A 23783-nucleotide genomic window follows, 5' to 3' on the forward strand; every position below is an offset into this window, starting at 1 on the left:
ACAAATAAGTTAAAAGTAATGCCTCACAATAATTAAAAAAGAAAACATGCACACAAAAGCAGACAATGGTCCACCAGCCATAGTGTGAGAGAGGACTATTTTTCAGGTGGATGAACATGTGTGCACAAGCATGAATGTTTTTGAAAACCTGAGGTTTGGCTTTAGGCAAGACCTAAACAAACAGCCCCCCCCCAGCCGGAGGTGGATGCATCAGAACACAGTAAAACCAAAATGCTCTTGGACAAGATAAACACGTATAGGGTGGACATGAATCTTCTGTCACAGATTTGATCATGGTCGTGGGATCCTGAGCTGCCGGAACCTGTAGTTTATGCCTGCATCCCGATGAAGGGTGTTCCCTGTTGTTGCACATGGCAGTATGGGGCGGCAGGTCATCTACATCACCTCTTCAAGGACATGTTTGCAGGAGGTAAGCTCTGCGCTACTGTATACCTCGCCCCCCCCAGCCTAGTCCTGTATTGAGAGGCGCACCTAGGATCATCAAGTCTGCCAACTATTTTTGGGCATGCATACCTATTGCTCCTCCAAGGCCAATGCTGTGCTTGGGATTCCTCTTGTGTCACGTAGCAGTCAAATACTGGTGTTTTAGGCTACCTACTCTTCAGGACTAACAGAGATTACTAGCAGCCAGCTGGGAGCTCTGGGAGCACACTCCACTGGCTGCTAGCCACACCCCTCCCTTTGCTTCCTCTTTTTATGCTTGACCTTCCTCTAGATCAGAGCTCATTTACCATCCTTTTGTACAAGACAACTTAAATTATTCTACTGCTTATGTTCAAGGAGTTACCTTGGGTTCTTTGTTGACACTCCATGAGAGTGCATATGTTTCCTTCATCTCTCCTTTATGTGCTGCTTCCACGCTCTCTGTGTTGCTCCTCGTTGCCCCAGATAGCTAGTCTGTTGATTCCCCTGCCCCTCCCCATTACGTGCCACTCCCTAGCTCTCCATCTTGCTTCCCCTTTCCTCCCCTCCACTCATTTCTCACTTTTTTGTTAATTTTTAAAAATGTCAAATGATTCCTGTCCCGCACACACATTCTTTGTTGCTACCCCTGACAGCTCCCACCGCTCACCCCACCCCAAAGGCTCAATCTGTGGTCTCCCCTTCCCAAATGTTTTTTTTAAATATGTTTTGGAGGGCCTGGCAGCTACAATTTGCTTCCAGGTTTCTAGAAAACAAAATACTTGGACACACGTTTTATGTTTTTTTATTTACCAATCAGCAGTAACCATTTAAATCTTTTTGCTGAATAGCACTGGCAAAAAAGCAATGGTAAAGCTAGCAGATTTGCATTGGTAAAGTCAAAAAGCAAGACCAATGTTTTAACAGGAAGGGTGTAGTATGTCATGGGTAGGTATCAGCAATACTTATTATATATTAATTTGTTATTGTGTATATTTTATCGTTTGTATTTTGTCTTACTTAGTTATGTTTGGTATAGTCTGTCTCCCCCTCCAATTGTGATCATCTTTGTCCCTTCTGGACAGAGTGTTCCATGTAGATGACAGTTGGAGAGGTGAAGGCTGGATGACATCTGTATTTACTGTGGATGGAGTTTCTTTCTCTGAGGATTTATCAATAAACATTTATCTTGGCAAAGCATCATCTTTGAATGTTGTGGAATACAAGAAGCATACTTCATTTTTGGCGACGACTGGGTTTTCTGAACCTTCTTTTTTTTATTTGAAAGAGACTTCAACACAGATACTGCCTGCAAGCGCTTCCGATACATTGATGCGGCGTTCGTGTAAGTCAGGAAACAACATTTTGATGTTTTGTTGCTTCCGCGTTGCAATACTTTTGACGTTTCAACATTTTTTTTTTCTTCAGCATGCTGTGAAATTTTGAGGCGCCGCCTAGCAGCTTCTGGGAGCAACAACTATTGTTGCTTTGTTATAGTGCTTCTGCGTTACCGTGCTTTCGGCGTTTCAACACATTTTTTTATCTCAAGAAGCAATTGCGTTGTATATAACATAGCGCAATTGCTAAACGCTTCGTGTCTCCTAGCAACGCATTTGCGTGCTAGGAAACATTGTCACGGCTCTTGGCAGCGCGTGCCGCATCTAAGCAACGCGCCCGCGTGCTTAGCAATGAGAGAACATTTTTGTTCATTGAGACGGCTCTAGGCAGCGCGTGCCGCATCTAAGCAACGCGCTCGCGTGCTTAGCATCGAAGGAACATTTCTGACGTGCTTAACTTCTGAAGATAATTGGCACATCGTTCTTTAAATACTCTGAGGTGCACAGTACAATGAGGATTAATCCAAGACTTTAAAGCAACATTGGATAAAAACTCAAATTTATGTTTATTATCTGGTTTGTTTTTTTGGGCTATCTCTTGGATCTCCTGGCTGAAGAAACATAAAGTATATATGTATATAATATAGTTAAATAAGAAAAAAAAAAATAATAATAATAATTTCCACAAGATGCAGAACATAACACCTCCTCCATTTTTTCTTACATTACCTGGTGAGCCACCTATTGCTTGGAACAAATGGAAGAAAGTCTTTCTCACTTATATTAGGGTGTGTGGGAGTAATTTATCTGCAGACAGAAAAGTGTCACTTTTTCAACACTGTTTAGGAGCTGAAGGTCAGGAAATTTTGGAATCTCTTCCTTCTATTGAATCCCCAGATGGTGCTGATGGGGATGCGTCTTTGAATGAATTTGAAATAATCCTGCTAAAACTTGATAGACACTACTTACCTAAAGTGTCCATAATTCTTCAAAGGTACTACTTTGGCAAACGTAAGCAAAGTGACTCTGAAACTGTGGAGGATTTTGTTACTAACTTACGTAAGTTAGCAAGCCAATGCAAATTCGGTACTTGTGTGGAGGAGCGCATCCGTGACCAATTCATGCTGGAATGTAAAAACGATAAAATCAGAGAAGCACTGTGGTCAAAAAGTGAACCAACCTTGGATGAAGTTTTGGTCATTGCAAAACAAATTGAGCACTCGGAGTTATGCATTAAGAACTTAAGAAAATCCAAGCATGAATATAAAACTGTTCAGCTGGTGGAAACGAAGGCTAAAATTAAGACTTCTACTGTAGCAAAATCTAAATTGTTATGTTTTAGGTGTAATTCGCCTTCTGATTTAGCTAATAGTAAGGATTGTCCTGCAATTACTGTTGTTTGCAATAAGTGTGGGAAGAAAGGGCATTTTGCGAAATGTTGCAGATCCCCTGGGAAAGTGAAATCTAAGGTTAATGAAATTGTGTGTGACAGTGATGATGACAAAGACCATGATTTTATTCTTCAGGTGATTAATGATGTAAATTGCGTAAATCATATTGGTTGTGAGTATCCTGCTGACAAGGTAGAAGTAGAGGGTATCAATATTTCCATGATGATGGACTCTGGAGCTAAGTTAACTTTAGTTTCTCTTTCCGACTACTTCAAATACTTCTGTGGTAAAGTAACATTGCTTGAACCTGATGTTACACCATATAGTTATGGTGGAAAACCAATTGAATTGAAGGTTTTTTTTAATGCGTCTATCAATTTCAAAGGTAACAAGATTAATGGTAAGGTATATGTCCCCGTGGTAGGGGATACTATTCTAAGTTGGCCACATCAAAAGCTGTTGGGCATAATTTTGAATCCTAATGCTGAACCACAGGTACAAATACAGAAGGTAAATAATTTTGGAGATGAACTTGTGAGGGAGTTTAGTGATGTTTTTAGCGTCAAAATTGGATGTGTCAAGGGCTACAAACATCGGATAATATTGAAGGAGAATGCTTCACCTATAGCGTGCAAGATTAGGAACATTCCTTTTAGCTTAAGAGATAAGGTTAAACAGGAACTTCAGAGACTGTTGTCAGAGGGAATAATTGCTGAGGTAGAAGCTTCTCCATGGATTGCACCCATTGTAGTTGCCACTAAGGGCTCAGGTGACATCAGACTTTGTGTGGACTTACGCAATTTGAATAAAGTGGTAGTTGAAGATAAGTTTCCTTTACCCAATATTGATGAAATGGTTGGGTCATTGGGCAATGCTAAATATTTCACAACCTTAAATCTCAGTTCCGCTTACCACCAAGTACCATTGTGTGATGAGTCTAAATTGTTGACTTCATTCATCACTCCATTTGGTGTTTATAAATTCAACCGTATGCCTTTTGGTCTTTGCTCTACTGCCTCTGTGTTTCAGAGACTCATGAATGAGATTTTGGGTGGTATGACTTGTGTTAAGTTTATTCAGGATGATGTTCTCATCTTCACTGACACACTTGAACGTCATGTCCAGTGTGTTAGAGAGGTTTTGAAGATTTTCCGACTGAAAGGCATCACTCTTAAGGAAACCAAATGTACGTTTTTTAAATCTGAAATTACGTACTTAGGTCATGTCATTTCGGGCGATGGTGTAAGACCTAAAGGGGATTTAGTGAAGACAATTGTTGATTTGTCTGCTCCTGAGAAAAAAGAGGATGTGCAGGTATTTTTAGGCATGGCCGAGTTTTATTCTAAGTTTGTGCCGAATTTTGCCAAGAGAAGTTCATCGATCAGGAATTTGCTCAGGAAAGGAGTAGAGTTTGATTGGTCTGCCAAATGCCAAGAAGAATTTGATGATTTAAAAAAAGCATTATCCTCTGCCCAAGCTCTCAGTAGTTTTCAACCGGGTTTACCATGCTATGTTGCTACTGATGCTTCAGATAAAGGTCTTGGATGTGTGTCAAACAGTTGAAGAATGGTGAGTTCAATAATATTGTTTTTGCTTCCAGGAGTTTGCGTGGGGCGGAGTGTAAATATTCCACAATTGAAAAAGAAGCTTTGGCTATATACTGGGCAGTTAAAAAATTCAAGCAGTTTTTGTGGGGAACATTTTTTGAAGTACAGACAGATCATAAGCCTTTGCGTGAGGTTTTTGAGAAGAAGGGTTTAGACAACATTTCCTCTTGTATATGCAAATGGGTTGTAGGACTTCAAGATTTTCATTTTGTGGTGAAGTATTTACCAGGGTGTGTGAATAAGACTGCTGACTGTTTGTCTAGATTGACGAGTAAGGATTACATTGAAGATGAAAATGATTCCTCATGGTGGGTCGAGGATGATGTTAAGATTTGTGTAGTAACTGATGGTTGCATTTCTGAGGAGGAATGGCTGCAGGAGACTGAGAGTGATGAGGAGTTGTGTGAAATCAAAAGACTTCTAATTTCTGGTATTGCTCATTGTAATAGTGAGAATATTGGATTGCAATTTAAGAAAGTTTGGAATGAATTGTCTGTTCACGGGGGAGTGGTAATGAGAGGAAGTAAATTGATACCACCCTCGTGTTTACAAAGTCGCCTTATGGATATTGCTCATGGAGGGCATCATGGTATTTGTAAGACTAAAGAGAGGATGAGAAGTGCATATTGGTGGCCAGGCATGGATTTATCAATAGAAAGAATGATTCGTGATTGTGTTGAATGTAAGTTGGCAGACAAATCCATGAAGCTTAGGACTCAGCCTATGGTATTAAAGGAGGTTCCCAAAGATGTGTGGGATGAAGTTTCAGTTGACATCATGGGTCCTATCAGCTCAGGAAGCTCGCCTAAATATGTTCTGGTTGTCATGGATGTATTGTCACGTTGGCCTGAAGTATTAATTACCTCCGAAATTACATCTATGACTGTTGTGAATTTTTTGTCAGAAATATTTGGGAGAGAAGGAAATCCAAAATGTATATTAACGGACAATGGAGTTCAATTTACCTCCAAGTTAATGTGTGAATTTTTAGATTCTAGAGGAATTGTTCAAAAAAAGTGTGCTTTGTATCATCCAGAATCCAATGGCATGGTAGAACGATTTAACAGGACTCTTAAAGAAACCATCCAATTGGCAAAACAGATTGGTAAAGAGTGGGAAAAAATGATAAAGGATCGAGTTGAGGAATATAGATTTACTCCTCACACTAGCACAAATGCATCTCCTTTTCTAATGTTTAGAAAGAGAATTCCTCACACTAAGATGTGTCCTCCGTGGGTCAATTCCTATGTAAAGGAACAATTTGACTATGATAAATGTAAAAGCTTGGCACTAAAGAACGAATTAGATTGTCAAAACAAGAGGAAAAAAAATTATGACACAAGAAAATCGGTAAAGAAATTGCATGTAAATATAGGTGACTGTGTCAAGATTAAATTACCTGGAAAATTTAGGGCAGGTCAATCTCACTACAGTAAACTTTTTAAGGTTGTCAAAGTCTTCAAAGGTGCTATTAAGGTTGATGATGGTCGTATATGGAACCTTAATAAAGTTGTAAAAATTGGGTGATTGTATCATTTTCATGTTGTTTTGGTGTTTGTTTTCTTTGATGGGAGGGGAGGTGGTGTAGTATGTCATGGGTAGGTATTAGCAATACTTATTATATATTAATTTGTTATTGTGTATATTTTATCGTTTGTATTTTGTCTTAGTTATGTTTGGTATAGTCCGTCTCCCCCTCCAACTGTGATCATCTTTGTCCCTTCTGGACTGAGTGTTCCATGTAGATGACAGTTGGAGAGGTGAAGGCTGGATGACATCTGTATTTACTGTGGATGGAGTTTCTTTCTCTGAGGATTTATCAATAAACATTTATCTTGGCAAAGCATCATCTTTGAATGTTGTGGAATACAAGAAGCATACCTCAAAGACCTATTGATAGAGCCACTCAGGCGACTTTGTTGCAGTTACTGCTACAAAACCCAGTCCCGAAATATTAGGCATGAACTGCTATGGAGGCCATTTTGATTCTGTTGCACCAAGATCTATTGGATCTTCCATATAAGGGTTCACTGCCCCATCTACATATATCCTTTTGTGTAAAATGTTTGGAAGTACGGTGTACCTCTTTCAGCAACTTGAACATACAGTTTATCATTTCTGTACACACTAAAGTATGAGATATATTCCACACACATTAGGTAGATTTATCTTAAATCTCCATAGCCATGCATGCAAGCACATTGAAATCCACTTTCGTGGAAAACCAAAGATTTATTTACATGCTTAAATAAGTTGAAGTTGGGTGGGAGAGGTGGAAAAGAGGAGACAGGGGAGCCTAAAGAGAGAGGAATGGGGGAGCTGAGAGAGAGAGAAGGAGAGAAAAGTATCCCTCGTGAGCACTGTAAAGCAAGAACTAACCTAAGCAGTTTAAAGATACATTAACCAATCAAGACATTGTGAGATTGAAATGTTTCTCAGTGGTACAATACGGAAAAAGGCATTGACTTTGCAAAAGGGAAATGAGACAGATAACAAATGTCATGATCAAGGGGCTGACCCAAACCCCACTATCAGTATATGTAGCATATTGGAAACAAGTGGCCTGCCATCAGACAGCTAAAACTCTCTGTAGCCGAGACCTAAAAAGAGATAAACTCTTCAGACGGTTATTAAGTTCAGGTTCCTAATTTCCTTCAAATACCTTAAGATGTTCAACAGCACATGAAATCATTATGATTCTGCCCCATCAAAGACAATAAATGCCACCAAAGTCACAAGTGCCACAAACCTAGGCAGCTATTAGTAATAGACAACTGTTAGAAACTGGATTTCTAGTTTGCAGAGGTATGCACATTGTCGAAGCAGGAACCACAATACTAGTCAGGGTAAGTCAACCACACACCCTAAATAAACCTGTGCTCACCACCTGGTAGCTTGGTACAACGCAGTCAGGTTTGACTTAAGAGGCAATGTGTTAAGTATTTGTGCAACACTTCAAATAATAAAACAGTAAAAACAACCGTACAAAAAGATACACCTGGTTAGAAACATAGAACGTCATTTAATGAACAAAACAAGACCAAAACAACAACAATCCAATAAGAAAAGCTCAAGATATGAAATTTTAAAGAATAAACGTAGTTGTAGAGCTTAAAAGCATAAGGCGCCAACCTGGGCGATCTAGTTGGGCTAAACTGGTCAAATTTGAAAAGTGAGGCTGACCGCGATGGAGCATAAAGAATAAACATAGGGCCTGATTACGACCTTGGAGAATGGGATCATCCGTCACAAACGCAACGGATATCCCATCTGCCTTTTTACAAGTTCCAGAGGATACAATGGAACTCGTAATACGGTGGGTGGGATATTCGTCTCATTCGTGACAGATTATCCCATCCACCAAGGTCGTAATCAGGCCCATAGCTGTACAGTTCAAAAGCATAAAGCGCCAACTGGGGCGATCAAGTTGGGCTAAACTGGGTCAAATTTGATAAGTGAGGTTGACCGTGATGGAGCTCAGGTCAGATACAGAGACCAGCCTTGGCCTGATGAAAACAGTACCCTGGTTCAGAGTTGCGCCGACCTAGAGAACATGATGCGAGTCTCAAAATAAGCGCTGGTGTCAATCCAGCAGCTGTAGGCAATGAGTCGGCTTCAAGCCACGCAAACTCAGAGATGCATTGTACATTTGGCAATATGGTGTAACCGATCCTCGCAGCATCAGCAAAATGCTGGTGTTGACGGTGATGCGGCATCAGAAATCCTTGCAGACCAAGTGATGGTTCCATGGTGATACGCCAATTCTAAGTGGCCTGGGTGCATGGATTTTGGACTGGAACATCGCTTTAAACCCACTTCCAGGAGCCCAGGACTAGATCGGCACTGTTTGGCACGGCAAGACTTGCAGGAAGCAAAGTCCAGGTGCTGAAGGTGATGAGCTGGATGTCTTCTGTGTCCCTGAGATGTCAGGAGAACAGGAGGCGAACCAGCAGGCCCTTGGAGTCTGGTTCTGAGTTCAAGTGATGTGGGTCCCGCTCTATCACCCAGGCAAGGAGGGCAGCAGGTCAGCACAGCAAGAAAGCAGTTCTTCCAGAGCAGCAGTCCAGCAGAGTAGCAGTCCTTGTAGCAGCACAGCAGTCCAGAAGTGTAATGAAGTGGTGGTGTCTATGGTCCAATATTATACTTTGGTGCCCTAATTCTGGAAGAGAGAGGATTCTAGACAGTGTCTTTGAAGTACAAGGAATTCCCTTCCTCCCTTGTCCTGGCTCCAAGCTGGCTGAAGTGAAAATACAGCGTTGTTAAGCCCTTTGTGTGTGGACAGGGCACAGCCTATTCAGGTGTAAGTGTGAGGCTGTGGTCAACTCCTCCCTCCCCTTCCTCCCAGGATGGCTCATGAAGATGTTGATGGCCCATCAGTCACACCTAAGCTCCCTTTGTATGTGGCTGTCTAGAGGGAATGCATAGGCCCAGAGTCACCCCCATGCCAGATGTCTATTGGACACAGGCTGCAAGCACACAGGCCTAAGAGCAGGAAAATACCAACTTTCTAAAGAACAAGTTACTTACCTGCAGATTCCTTACCAACTGATCCATCTTCCCCACTCTGCAAACTGATTTCTAGGGGCAGGGACTCCCCTTTCAGGGCCTTACTTTTGACACACCAGTAGTCAGTTTCTCTATGGCTCTGCACTTCTGGTGTGGAAAGATGTGAAAAGAAACAGACATCAGCGCACTGGAGTGGTACCTATACAGGTACCACAAGTCATATCTTGCCCGGATGATGCCAACGATGAACGTGGAGGTGATCTATTCCACCTACTGTTCACAAAAATTTCTGGATCCAGTCTGACGACTGGGGGAAATTCAAAGACAAAGAATCTGCAACTAGATAATGTCTCTACCAGATAAGGCATTCCTGGAGGTAAGTAAATTGTTCATCTGATAGAGACTTCTGGTTGCAGATTCCTTAACTTTGAATAAATACCCAAGCAATACCATCCCCGGAGGAGGTCTGCGAACCAAAGTCCTGCAGGACTGAATGGGCAAGGTGGCCGCCCCTACAGATCTGACTCTCCAAGTAGTAGTGTTTGGTAAACATGCAGAGATGCCCATGTTGCTGCCTGACAGATGTCAATGACTGGAACTCCGCATGCTAAAACAGTGGTCACAGCTTTAGCTCAGATGGAATGAGAACGCAAACCCTCAGAGGTTTCTTCTTGGCCAGTGTGTAGCAGATCTTAATACAGAGAACAACCCATAGGAAGATGGTCCACTTCTGCAATGCCCGACAGTTCTTTGCACCCACATAACTGACAAAGAGTTAATCATCCACCAGGAACTCTTTTGTACGATCAAGGTGGAACACCAACGCTCTTTTTGGGTTAAGGTGGTGGAGTCTCTCCTCTATCTTAGAAGGACATGAGGGTGCGTCAAAAGTAGGCAAAGTGAATAATTGGCCTACATGAAGGGGCTTGACCACTTTTGGCAGAAAGGAGGTCCTAGTGTGAAGCACCACTTTGTCAAGATAGATGGAAAGGTAGAGTGGCTTAGATGACAACGGCTGCAGCTCACCCACCCTGCAGGCAGATGTAATGGTCAAAGGAAGGCTGTTTTCAAAGTGAGAAACCTAAGAGGACAATTGTGTTTTGAGGCTCGAAAGGAGCGCAAATCAGAAAGGTCAAAACCAAATTCAGATCCCATTAGGGCATAATGAATAGGAATGGCGGAAAGAGATGTGTAAGACCTTTGAGGAACCTATGTACAATAGAGGACCTAAACAAAGAGGTTGATCAGGCAACCTCAAAAAGTAGAAACAGCAGACAAATAACCGTTAAGAGTATCCTTAGCAGAGCCCTGCTGAGCGAGAGAAAGGATAAACAACAAAACCTCAGAGAAGGGGGCAGAAAGGTGGTCAACAGAGTTGTCTGTACACCATGCCACAAATATTCTTCCAACGACAGAAGCATACCGTTTTTGTGGGCAGAAGCGGTACAGGTGCTGGTAAGGCCACAGGGAAGCACGGCAAACTGAAAGTGCTTGTGGTCTACCGTGAACCGCAAGCAACGTCTGTGGGCAGACAGGACAGGGATATGGAAATAAGTGTCCTGCAAGTCCAACTTTACTATCCAGTCTCCTGGGTCCAGGGCAGATCGGACCTGATGGACCAAGTGGGCATCTTGGTCTCGGATAGTGCGGAGGCCCTTGTCCTTTCCGGGGACCAGAAAGTAGCGTGAATAGCAACCATGGCCTACTTCTGGCACAGGAACCCTATCTATGGCTTCCTTGGCCAAGAGAGAAGAAACTTCCTTGCAGAAAAGGGACAAATGATCCTCCATCATCCGATCGTAGTATGCTGGCATGGATGGAGGGGTAGTCTCTAAAGGAAGGGAGTAGCCCCTTCAGACTGTTTGCAAAACCCACCTGTCTGATGTGATGGATTGCCAGGGGAGCAGGTGATGGTGAATTCTGCCACCAAATGGTCCTTGGTGAGGGAGAGTCAAACTAGAAAGGTTTAGAGTCTGCTGCACCAGACCACCAGCCAACTAATCCACAAGATTGGTGGATCCCACACCCTCAGCCTCGCAAAACTGAGGCTGAAGCTGCCGGCGCCGAACCCTAAGGGGGCCCTTTCTGACTCTGTGGGGCCCAAAGGTGCTACATCAATGTCGGACTGCCCGGAAATGAGATGCATGGCCTTGTAAAACTCTGAGTTGGGCAGGGTTTGCTACAGCTCTGGGAAACTCAGGGAGGCGTGGAGTCGGCCGAGATGCAGGCTCTGGCAGAACGAGGCCTAGAACGTACGATGCTCCCTCTTCTCTTCGGCGAAGGATGAGGAGAAGTGAAAGAACGTTTTGACTTCTTAGATTTATTCTTGTGCCTTGACTTACCCGATTGCTCCAAGGACTTGGAGTGGGACAACAATGATGGAGGACTCCGCAACTGATCCTGGGACCTTCCTCTTGACTGAAATCTCAACTTGCGTGGAGTCGAGCATTGAGCTGACATCAGCTTTAGGGACCGTTCCCTCAAAGCCTTCAGACGCATGGCCCATTACTCGGAGGATGACTTTGGGTTGTGGTTTTGCTCCAGGCACCAAAGACACACGAGGTAGAGATCCGTCACGGAGATCGCCCGATGACAAGATCCAAAGGGCTTGAAGCCAATCTTTCTGGATGACATCCTCGACGCACCAAGAGTAGAACACTCGGAATTTTTTTTTACAAAAAAGATGAGAAAAGCCAGTCAAAAAATGACTGGGTGGTAGCTCTCTTTGGATCAGCACTTGCTGGCACAGAAAGAAAAGAACTGTCATTAGGGTGTTGGGGTGGCACCTATATAGGAACCATGATGTCAGATCCGGCACGGACAACGCCAATGGTGGACACTGAGCCGATCAACACCACCTAATAGCACGCAGAGGTACTGCTCATGAAAATCTCCGGATCCAGTCTGATGTCCGGAAAAAATTCAAAGGTAAGGAATCTGCAACTAGAAGCCTCTATCAGATAGTGGCATTTTCAGAATTACAATTTAAATTCCAACTTCAGCATAAGTTGTGAGTTTAAATTGTGATTCCAGAGACACTAAACTTGTAGGTCCCATCACTTCCTAATTGGAATTACACTTATAACATTTAATAAGGTAATCCCAATATTATCCTATGAGAGAAATAAGCCTTGCAGTAGTGAAAAACAAATGTAAGAATTTTTCAAATAAAGGACATGTAAAACTTAAACGTACATTTCCTACTTTTAAAATACAATGCACCCTGCCCTTGAGATGCCCAGGGCCTGCCTTAGGGGTGACTGATGTGTATTAAAAATGAAGGTTTGGGCCTGTCAAGAGGGTTAACCTGCCAGGTCAACACAATAGTTTGAAGCTGCACACACAGGCTCTGCAATAGCAGGCCTGAGACATGTTTGAAGGCCTACTGAACTGGGTGGTACAATCACTGCTGCAGGCCCACTGGTAGCATTTAACTTACAGGCCCTGGGCACAGGTAGTGCACTTTACTGGGGACTTACAAGTAAATTAAATATGCCAATTGTGGATAAGCCAGTATTACCATGTTGTAAGCAGAGAGCTCATGCCCTTTAGCACTGGTTAGTAATGGTAAAGTGCCTACAGTCCAAAAGACAACAAAAAACAAATTCAGAAAAAAAGTGGAGGGACAATGCAAAACGTTTGGGGATGAAGAAAGGGTCAGGTCCACTACAATGTGCTAAGTGAGCAATGTGCTACAATGTACTTAGCATAGTAACTACAAAACGTAACTCAGCAGGATTGGGCTCAATATCAATCATACACAAATAAAAATACTGCAATTTAGTACCAAGGCACTTAATTATGGTCAGTGACGCCTTGAATAAGTGAATTATAACTTCATGAACTGCACTCCTACCTCAGGTTGAGTGGCCATCCATGGAAGCAGATCCCCTGATAGGCTAGTTCTTAGTCATGCCAGAGGGAGCCTACATGAAATGTGTACACACTCACAGGAAGGGTGTCACCCAATGCCTCGTAATCCTTCAGAGCTTCAAACCTTCGGAGGTAGAATGGCTAGCAGACTGCAGCACAGAAGAAAGTAGCAAAGCACACTAAGTAGCGGTGGGAAATGAGTTGAATGCTATGCGCCTTTCAATTCTTCTGAAATGAAAGCAGAGATGTAGGGAATGTAGGGGATAGGTTTACACCTTCAACCCTGCAGTCCAAGTGACAATGGTTTGGAGGTCCTCCGTCATGACTGACATTCTGGTGAGTTGAAGAATGTTTTTGGGGGAGGACAAAAGAGGCTAGGGGGGCCTGTATAGGAGAGCGCAAGACATTTGACCCTACATTCCTACTATCAATAGTGGTGTCTTGTGCTGAAGGGCCTTGGCTATCTACTACTGTGCACTCGCAGTTGTTTTTTAGGTTGGTTAGAGCTCAAGATTGAGATCCAGGAAGAGGCTCTCTCATACCTGCCAGGACAGGTGCTGAGGCTATTACAGCATTCATTATATTTGTCCGAGAAATCCTTTTTCAGCCTAAACCCGTATATAACTGCAGAAAATACTGATTTTGCAAGGGCATGAAGTGCTTGGAAAGCATGACATCAATTTGACATTTTCAAACGTATAACCCTCCCAGCCAAAGATTTTCATGTAAGGATTTAGCAGCTGAGGGGTTGTTTCTCCTGTCATACTAAACTCCATAATTGAATATGCAGTGACATAACAAGAACATACGTTGTCGCCTACCAAAGCCAGAAACTGACAAAATGCAACTACCAGCTTTAAAAGCAGTGTCATTAACACAAAGTCACCAGAGTATATGTCAGAAGTAAGGAGCAGTTTCAAGACATAGCGGGTCCACTACACCCAGAATAAGAACATTTGCTTGTGTGTTTTACATCATTCTCCTCACCAAGAATAATGGCCCTACTGACATGAGATTCAAATAAGTTCACATATAACTTGAACAAAACCTTAATTAGAAGATAAGGAGATCAATTTTCAAAAGCAGTCAGTACGACAATCGAGAGGTACCCCACTGTCTGTGAAAAAAGATGATAGAGAACAGTGATAATGATGAAACACTGCATCAGTGTATTCTAGCAATGACGGCCCAATAGCAAAAGCCAATGGGAAGTCGGCCCAATAATTCAACAACCGTGTCAGAAAATGTGTTAGATTAGACAAAAAGGTGGGACTTTCCGCCTGAGAAACCACAACCATTAGTTTAATAGTGTTCAAAGATCAGAAAAGCAGGCATGCTGAACCTCACACCATATCTCCCACCAAACTGTCTCTTAAATAGCCTCTCAGATTCACTTAAGCTGTTCATGGGGCAAAGGGTCAGGGCCAGATTTTAAAAAAACATGAAAGCATCTTGTTAGTAGTTGGAACAAGACAGGATGTAGTGGGAAGGAATACAGTAAGGTAATTCACAAATACCTGTTGTTGAAATAAGGACACCTCACATAGCTTAGCATTGGAAGTAAATGCATCCGTAACACCTTCAGCCAATCCAGTTGTAATATCCAAAGCCCCGAGGCAGACGTACATCAGAAGATTAAAGAGGGAGTAAAAGCAGAAAGAAAATTCGATGATGTAAACCAAGAAAAGCAAAACGGCTCACAATGGGGCCACGATTACCACTGCCACTCCAAAGAAAATTGGAGGAGAAGAACAAAGGTGGAAAAGGTTTGTAAGTAGATGGGGAGACTGGTGTAAATGCAGAAAACGATCATGGTTGTGCTGGTGTAACAGAAACAAAGAAAGTAGACCATGAATTTTGAATGCACTGAAAAAAGCTGGAGGTCCGGCAGACAAGAGAACTATTGCTACACTGAATGCAGACCTGCAGCAGCCTTTCAGATGAAGGAGGGGGCTAGGAAAAGAACACAGAGAGGCATATATTCAGATCCCAAAATATGAAGGTGAGGAACCTGCAGGACCTATTTGATGACAACATAAATGATTATGTCACGAAAGTGGAGAAACTTGATTTAGAGTTTGGCGGACCGAGATACTCTGGCATAAATGTGATGGATATCCCATCCCCAACATTACAGGTCCATTGTATCAATGACATGTGTAATACTGCAGATGGGATAACCGTCAGGTTTGTAACGTCAACCGAAATTTAAATCAAGCCCTGAGTCTCTCCACACTTTAAACAATAAAGTCATCTTATGGCCATCTTCTAAAAGCAGAGTAGAGGTAGCTGATGCAAAAGAGGAGTAGTAGCAGCTCAGGTTTTTGAAGAAAGCTCATTTTACAAAAGTTCTCCAGAGTGAGAAGGCACTGCTGGGTGCTTACACTGAAGGAGTCCTCTAACAACAAGAAGCTCTCACTGATGCACGTCTCTAGAACACAAGCACTTTAGCCTCCATACTCTAACTGCTATGTTCCCTTACCACAGTGGATGCTGTCTGTATACTTTAGGTTCATGATTCTGCTACCTCGATTGGGACCTCTGCAGGACACTTGGCAGTACCTTTTAGTGCTGCTGGGCCCGGCAGGCTGAGTGCTCTTCTCACTCCCTACTCTAGAGGATGGCATCACAGTGGCCTTGCTGGGTCTCATGCAGTTAGGTCCCTGGCACACCAGAATGGAGGCCTATCAGGGTGGTTTTAGACAATGGCAGACTAATGCTATGTTGGTGACAATTTCTGACATCCTGGATGGGAACCAGCAATTGCGACCTGGTCAGAACCATATGTGCCATTACCATGCATTCTTTACAACGCATATGCCTTTGTCACGCATGCTTTTACAAGGACTTTTGTACAGGTAAATTTACAGGTAAATGTAAGTATTTTGCAGTTAAGTATTAAGTGTTTTATTATTATATATATATATATATATATATATATATATATATATATATATATATTTTTTTTTATATATATATATATTTATATTAGGGAAATGTTTTAGGGTTGGTATTGTTTTTTGGGTGGCAAGGGCGTTTTTAGGTTGGGTATGGGTTTCTGGGTGGCAAGGTGTTTGTGTGTGTGTGTGTGTATATATGTATGTGTATATATATCTATATATATATATATACATATATATATATGTTAAACATTGTAGGGTGAAGCGACTAAGAAAGCAGGGAAACACAGCCACCCCATGCGTGAACAAAGCTGTTATGCCGAAACGTATGTATATATATATATATATATATATATCCCAAAGTAGAGAATAGAGAATACACGTAGGCTTGCAGTACTTCCAAATGCTTTATTTTACCAAGGTCCAGCCAGCCCCTGCAACACGTTTCAGCATAACATCCTTGTTCCCACACAGGGTGGCTGAGTTTCCCTTTGATCTCAATCACGTCACTCTACAATGTTTAACTTGAGCAATGTGGAAAGTAATTACATAATATGTTGTAAAGTATACATTCATTTTCTTCTTTCTGCATGTTTAAAGATGGCCGATTAGCTTTTGTACAATCATTTGATATCTGTATTCATTAGTCTCTTTTTGCTATTTATGTTCACTAAGCGTATATCTGGTATGGGAAAACAGCCATCCCGTGCGTGAACTAGGCTGTTATGCTGAAACGTGTCACAGGGGCTGGACTTTGCTAAAATTAAGCATTTGGAAGTTCTCCGAGCACACATGTATTCTCTACATTGGGATGTGTGGATTTTTTGAGTCGGGAGCCGCACCCGACACCATGCGCCACTCTGCCGGTAGCAGCTCATCATTTGTGACACGAGGGGATGTGTGATATATATATATATATATATATATACATATACACACACACACATACATACATATTCATGTATGCATGTATGCGTGTGTATGTATGTATATTTATATATATATATTTATATATCACAAGAATATGCCTTTACCATTTATGCCTTTATAACAAAAATCTGTTGTAAATGCATACGTGGTAAAGACATATGCGTGGTAAAAATGTGTGTGGTAAAGACGCATGCGTTATAAAGGCTGCGCTGTAAAAGCATGCATGGTAATGGAATGCGTGGTTCCCTCATACATACATCCTGAACATTTCCCTTGTCCCTGGCCTGCCTGGCGTCTGCATCTATTCCACCACATCTAAGTAGACGTTGGTACAAAGCAGCAGATTTTAGCTCAGGGATGCAGGCTGAACATGTGTATCTACATTGGTGTGTGTCAAAGTACTGAGACTTCTGTGGCCAGGCTCTATGTTTGGTGGGCTGTCTAACTATGCCTCCTTCTAATGACTGGTGAAGCTCAGATTAAATAGATGCTGTAGCGGTGGTGCCTTGAAACCATGGGCAAAGAGGGCCGATGCTGTAATGGTGGAGCCTTGGAACCATGGGCCAAGAGGCCAGAGTGTGATGTGTCCTTGCAGTTTTTCACAAGTGGTGTTTGGAGCATTGCCTCCGCCAGCACACATCACAGATGTGCTGCTAACCCATACGAGGTGGTAGACATGAGACAGGTTTTTTTGAGTATCCATGACAAAATATCTGGTGGGGCCTTTTGTGTCCCATGGCTCCTCTTCCCCTAACACTACCAATGCACACTGCACCGCTTACAAATTCTCTCTTCACACTTGAAAAGAAAGTAACTAATAGTAATAAACCCTATTAAAGCAAGGTGCAGTATTTGCACAATTCCTATGGAGCCAGCCCATTCATCCCAAGCATTCACTACTGCTCCAGCTGATGTCACACTTGTTTTTTACGAGCCTACTTAATCTGCTGACACGCAATGATCCCTTAATATATTCTCCTCTTACGCCCGTTCCTACAGTTTATTGCATCAGAGAAGTGAGGACAACTCACTGACAATACAGTATTATGCAAATCTCTTTTAACATAAAATGACGTCATGACACTGCACGACATGACGGACATAAGAGGTGGCATTTGAAAGTGGTGGGCTATAACCAACAGCCCCGCTCTGCACCGAGCGAGGGAGACAGGCTTTTTCTGGGGGTTCTGGGAGTTCCCTCAAGAACATTTTAAAAACATGGTAGTAAATATAGCGTTTTAACACTATTAGACGTCATAGGTTTTGATGAAGCAGAAAATTAAGGTTTTGATTTATTAACGCTTAAACGTAGTGCTGAAATAATCATGTGTGACATTAACTGAACTAATAAAGATTGTACGGGGACAAAATGTGCCCTCAGAGTAGTTTGCCATCATTTATACGCGTGCTTTATATAACGTGGTGTATTAGAATTGCACTAATCCGACATAATCATAAACGTGTGCTACGATTTGCTTGTTTGAAATGCTTTAGCTTAGCATTACTTTAGCGGAGGCTTTGGCCTAGTGGCCTGGTCTCACGGTTTAGATGTTCGTATTTTTTCCAATGTGCTATTAAACGTGTATTTTCGCTTGAAGCTGTACTTTTCCACAGAAACTGTTCACATGCTTATCTTAAAGTTTCGTGCCAGCATGGCATATTTTCTCTTTAATTCAAGGTCGACTTGCAGGTGCGGACAATGGAGGCTCTGAAAGTGAGCTAATTGGGAGACAATGTTGCGATTTGCGTACCCATCTCCAAGGATAATGTATGCTTAAGTAAAAGCTTGAGAACTGTCGTTTTTGATTGGTCAATTTGAAGCTAACCTATGAACCCTCCAATGGAGACCCTACTGGATTCGAACTGTTGTCTATAAAACCCAGGTGCACGAGAAGAAGGTAGCCATATAGCCATTAAGATCATTACGGCCATTACCCGGACACTACGCCATTTTGACTTCGTAGCTATTATGGCCCACTTTGCTGCGACGCCATTTTGAGAGACTTTGATGCTTTCTCTAGTCGAGAGAAAGAGACTTTAATGATTCTTGCCCTAGAGACTTTAACTTTGATTTGTCCCTCTGCATGAAGTAGTAGTTTTACCTTGCCGCCGTGAGGCAATCATCCCGTTCACCCCTGCCCCTTTGCCCAGTCCCGTGCCGATCGAAACGGTACCCATGATGACCGAAGAATGGTACCTGTGAGACGAAGACTTCCTTGTATGCTGATCGTAATTGGTAAATATGAAAGGAAAATTGTAAAATTGCATTGTGTTTCTTTTAGGTAACCAACTGTTGATTTTGATAAGGGCCCTAGCTAGGAGTTTTCTAAATTAATGTTGCTAAATTGTTTTTGCATGAAGTCCCACATGCTGATGCTAATTTGAGGTTAGATGAGGATTCCATATGTCGCACGATGCAATTTGAGATCTTGTTATGCTGACTAAATGTATGCAATTAGTTCATTACAGATTATCGTATTAGTGATTTGCATTGCCATAATCGAATGCCTTGTGATTCAAATGCTTCATAGATTACACCTGTTTCGACGTTATGGACAGCTATTAATGTTCATTTACGTTTATCATTTGGTGTTGAGACACATTTATATTGTGCTAGCTTTGTTAATATAGGGAAATAAATTCACTAACTTTGCAATAAACTGGTGTGGTTATTCCTGGCTGAAAGGTCAGGGTTCGCCGAAATGTATTCTGGATTAATTGTTAAGTGTTATGTTGTTCAAGGTGTTGCTTATGTTCGTTATTGATTATCGATTTGATGAGATTGATCGATTAAGAGTACAGAGAGTTCCCACTAAGTCAAAAGATTAATCGGCCTAAAGAGCGTCCGGACACAGGTAAATTATTAGTACGGACCGCTCTATCAGTAGATGGTAGCAGAGGACGGTTTCGTCTTTTGGGACCCTGTACTAGTAGAGTACATGGTGTTGAATTAACGGTTACGCATTTTGAGACCCCATTCGAGAAGTTGAATTAGATTTTTCTTGGGAAAAAAAAGGATTGACAAAATGATGATGGGCTAGGTCCACCGCGACTTTCCCGGGATCTCGGAGCTTGCGAATGGAGAGAACGGAGGTGTGGAAACAGCGTTGGCGGTACTAGTGATGGTATGTGTGAAGTTAGGGTTTTGCGCTTGCACAGCTTATTGCCGCAGGGTGTGTGAAAAGGTTGCGAGGGTTTTCTTTTAAGGATAGCGGAGGTGCGACTCCGAGCGTAGAAGTAGTGAAGTCGTCGAACTTCATAGAGATATCGGAGGTGCGGCTCCGAGTGTGAGAGTAGGGAAGTCGTCGAACTTCATGTGCGTCTGGCGCTTTGTGCATAAAAAGGTCCACGTGGTTGTTGTTGTTGAGACGGGCCCTGCGAGGTCAAGAGACTCCGGAGTATGTTGATCCATGTTGTGGTCTGGGCGGTTTAGTAGGTTGATCGGGCGTGGTCAACAAGTCGGTACGTGTGTTAAGGAGTGAAAGAAACTTCGACTTCGGGCTTTGACAAGATTCTAAGTGCACTAGAACAGATCATTGACAAGTTGAGAGTAGGTCTGCGGGTCAGATTTGCTTGCGAATGTGGGGACTGAGAAAGACGGAATAGCGGCCAGAGGCTAGTGAAAAGTCCCGAGGCTAGTGAAAGGTCCCTAAGGTCCTGAAGCGACTGTGTTACCCTTCCTGTAGTAAACCGACAGATCTGTTTTATTTTTGGTAGCTCGCAATATATGCAAGAAGTTGTTACGAGAGGAGGTGAGTGAAGGAAGACTAGCCGCGAGGCTTTGTCAGCCGCAGTGTGTGTGAGTGTGACGTCACTAAGAGCCGCGCTGGGATAGGTTGGTTGCAGAGAAGGGTCGCGCACGGATTGGACGCAGTCCGTGGGACTCGATTGGAAGGGGAAAGGCAGGTGAAGAGTATTCCGGGAATTCAAGTCACCTATTGATTACAAACTTTGTGGAATTAAAGTGACCTATTGATTATAAACTTGGTGAAATAAAAGACGAGAAAATGAAATTCTTTAAAGCATTCAGGAGCGCAATGAAGGGGGAGTCTTACATTAAAGCGAGCGTAGGAGAGGAGACGCCGCCCGAGGGCACACCAGCTTACATTGTAATGGAAAAGAAGGGGGTAGCTCCGTGCCTTTGGCTAAAGCAATGGCACAAACTGACAGAGAAACATGGGAGCGTAGCATTCCCGATACATGGGACATTCAATATAAGGATCCTAGAGAATTTGAGATTCACGATGTACGACATGAAGGTGCCTCCAAGGCCGGCACAGTTTGAGGCTCTAGCAATCTGGGAATTAATGGCCAGACAGCAACAGCAGAAGAAGTTTGAGACCAGAATGAGGAAGGTAGAAAAGACACTAGCGGATGCTAGGTGGGATAATGCGCAGAAGGTGTGGAGGTCAGATGTATTGCAGGGAATAAAATTGTTTCCCGCAATTACTAAGGAAGAAGAAGAGACAGGTAAGAAAGCTACCTGTAAGACAGACAGGAAGTGTCCCAAGGATAGAGAGGACGAGGAAAAGTTGAGAAGAGAAGAGGAGTTAGAAGATGAGGAGTTAATAATGCAATTGCTGAACGACCGTCCACCACCTTATGCGGAAAATGGACAAGGTCCAAGTACCAGTTCTGCCCCTCCGGCACTGGTACAGAACAGTGAAACCCAGAGTTCAGGAGCGCCATCGGGATCTAAGGACCCGAGTTTACTGTTTACCCCGCAGATACCGCAGGTTAGGAGAATATATCCAGATGTGCCCATAATGAAACCAGCAGAAGATTATCAACCGCAGATGCCAGGGTACTACAGCAGTGACAATAGTGGAGGAATGGTTCTAGAACAAACAGTAAGGGGAGTACAGAATGGTCACAACCCAATAATGACACAAGCTGAATCAACTCAGTTTTTGATGCCTCAAAAGCAGATGCAGGGAGGAAACGCACATGCTCAGATGACGGGGAGTCAGATGGGCATGCCGGCAATGATGACCCATAATATGGGGATGAACATGCCTCAGAATATGGGAAATGGACAGAATCCAGATGCGATATCACTACCCATTACTGTAGGTCCACCGGTACCTCTGTACAGTCAGCCTAACTTAGGCATGAGCAGTCAGGGATCAATGCAGCAGAATGGGACAGAGAGGAGGTGCATAGAGAACACTCCAGGGATAACTCCTATAGCGGCTCAGCCAAATGGATCTGGATCCTTGATGGAGTTTAGTCCCATATGTGCTCAGTCTACACTGGTGAGGTCGAGTCCCCCACTGATAATACCTTTAACATCGAATACTGAAAAGTTGCCGCAACCATCAATGGCAGTCGATGTGAATGCTACACTGATGGGGGTAAATGCGCAACAGCTGACCCAGTGGTTCAACAGTCTAAATTCCACACAAAGTTCAGACAGTGGGAAAGGAGAAGATTACTTGAATAGGATGAGGCTGAACATGGAAGCACAAGAATTGGTGGAAGGGAATATGGGTGTGAATAGGTTAGAGTCCTACACGGAAGAAGAGCTGAGGTATCTATGTCCAAAGATCACGAAAGAAGTGAACAAGGTACATAAAAGTTTGCGGGAAGTAGCGGACAGAAACGGGATTGACATAGGCAAGACGAAACACTTGAGCAGGAGCTATAGGTTGGATTTTGGGACCACAGATTTTGAACACATGAGGTCAGCAGGCATGAAGGCACACCTTAGAGAATTGTTGCAGAGTGCACAAGTGTGGAGGTGCTTAGACAAATGGGAAAGCAGGTGGGTAAAGAGGAAGGATAAGAGGAGGGACAGTGCTACAGAGCACAATGAGAAAAGACCGCAGAGTAATGATACACTAACTATGTTACCAATGAGGGAGACAGCAGGTGGAAAATTAATACATGTACCATGGCACAGAAGCGACATTCAGTCATTTACGGATGATTTTCCCAAACTGAGAGAGAAGCCGATTGAATGGTATCAACAGACTGATAGGTTTGTGAAGCTTGCAAAATGTCTCTGGGAAGACCTGAACACTCTCTTTGAGATCGTGGTTCCGGCAGATTTGTGGGAGGATTGCAAAAGAGCTGTAGGTTGGCCGACAAGTGAACCAGAGAGAGACAGAGAGACGGGTGCACCATCACCTATGGTGATGAGCTTGTACTATAAGGTGATTGAGCATTTGAAGACGAAGGTTGCCGCGAAAAATGTGGATTGGCAGAAGATTGATCGAACTGCCCAAGAGGCTAAAGAATCGATTCATAGTTACTATGAGAGGTTGTTGAAGGCGTTCAAGAATTACAGTGGCACGGAAACGATCGAGGCGAAAGATATGCTTCATTTTGTGTTCAGATTTGTGGAAGGGCTGAGACCAGAGATAAGTCAGATGATAAAGTCGCATTTGATTTGCTGGCAGTCGAAACCGATTGATGAGGTCTTGACTTATGCGAAATACTGTAGCGACGAAATTGAAGTGAAACAGAAAAGGCTGAAAGAGAAGGTGATGATGATGCAACTTAAAGCAGCTCAGACAGGTTTGCAAGGTTTGCAGGGTTTGCAAGGGATGCAAGGGTTCCAACAACAGGTACCGCAGCCGCAGTTGCAGTTGCAGGGAAACATGGCGTTTCAGCCACAGGCCAGAGGCAGAGGAGGTTTTGTGAATAATGGTCCGGATTTGAACACTGTTGTGACGGGTGTGCAGGCAATGAAGAAGGTAATGCCGTGTCACGTGTGCGGAATCGTAGGTCATTGGAAACGCGAGTGCCCGATGGTGGTGCAGGAAGGTGCAGGTGCAGGTGCAGGTGTAGGTGTTGGTCAGCAAAACAATGATG

The 23783-nt window shown here is 43.0% G+C and overlaps 1 protein-coding gene across 2 annotated transcripts in view; it reads right to left on the minus strand.

The window, feature by feature from the left end:
* SLC22A18 (solute carrier family 22 member 18) overlaps positions 1-23783 on the minus strand; it is a 757096-nt gene that overhangs the window by 577729 nt on the left and 155584 nt on the right. The window lies entirely within an intron of this gene.

The sequence above is a fragment of the Pleurodeles waltl genome, chromosome 3_1 (assembly GCF_031143425.1).
Source record: "Pleurodeles waltl isolate 20211129_DDA chromosome 3_1, aPleWal1.hap1.20221129, whole genome shotgun sequence".
Taxonomy (NCBI): domain Eukaryota; kingdom Metazoa; phylum Chordata; class Amphibia; order Caudata; family Salamandridae; genus Pleurodeles; species Pleurodeles waltl.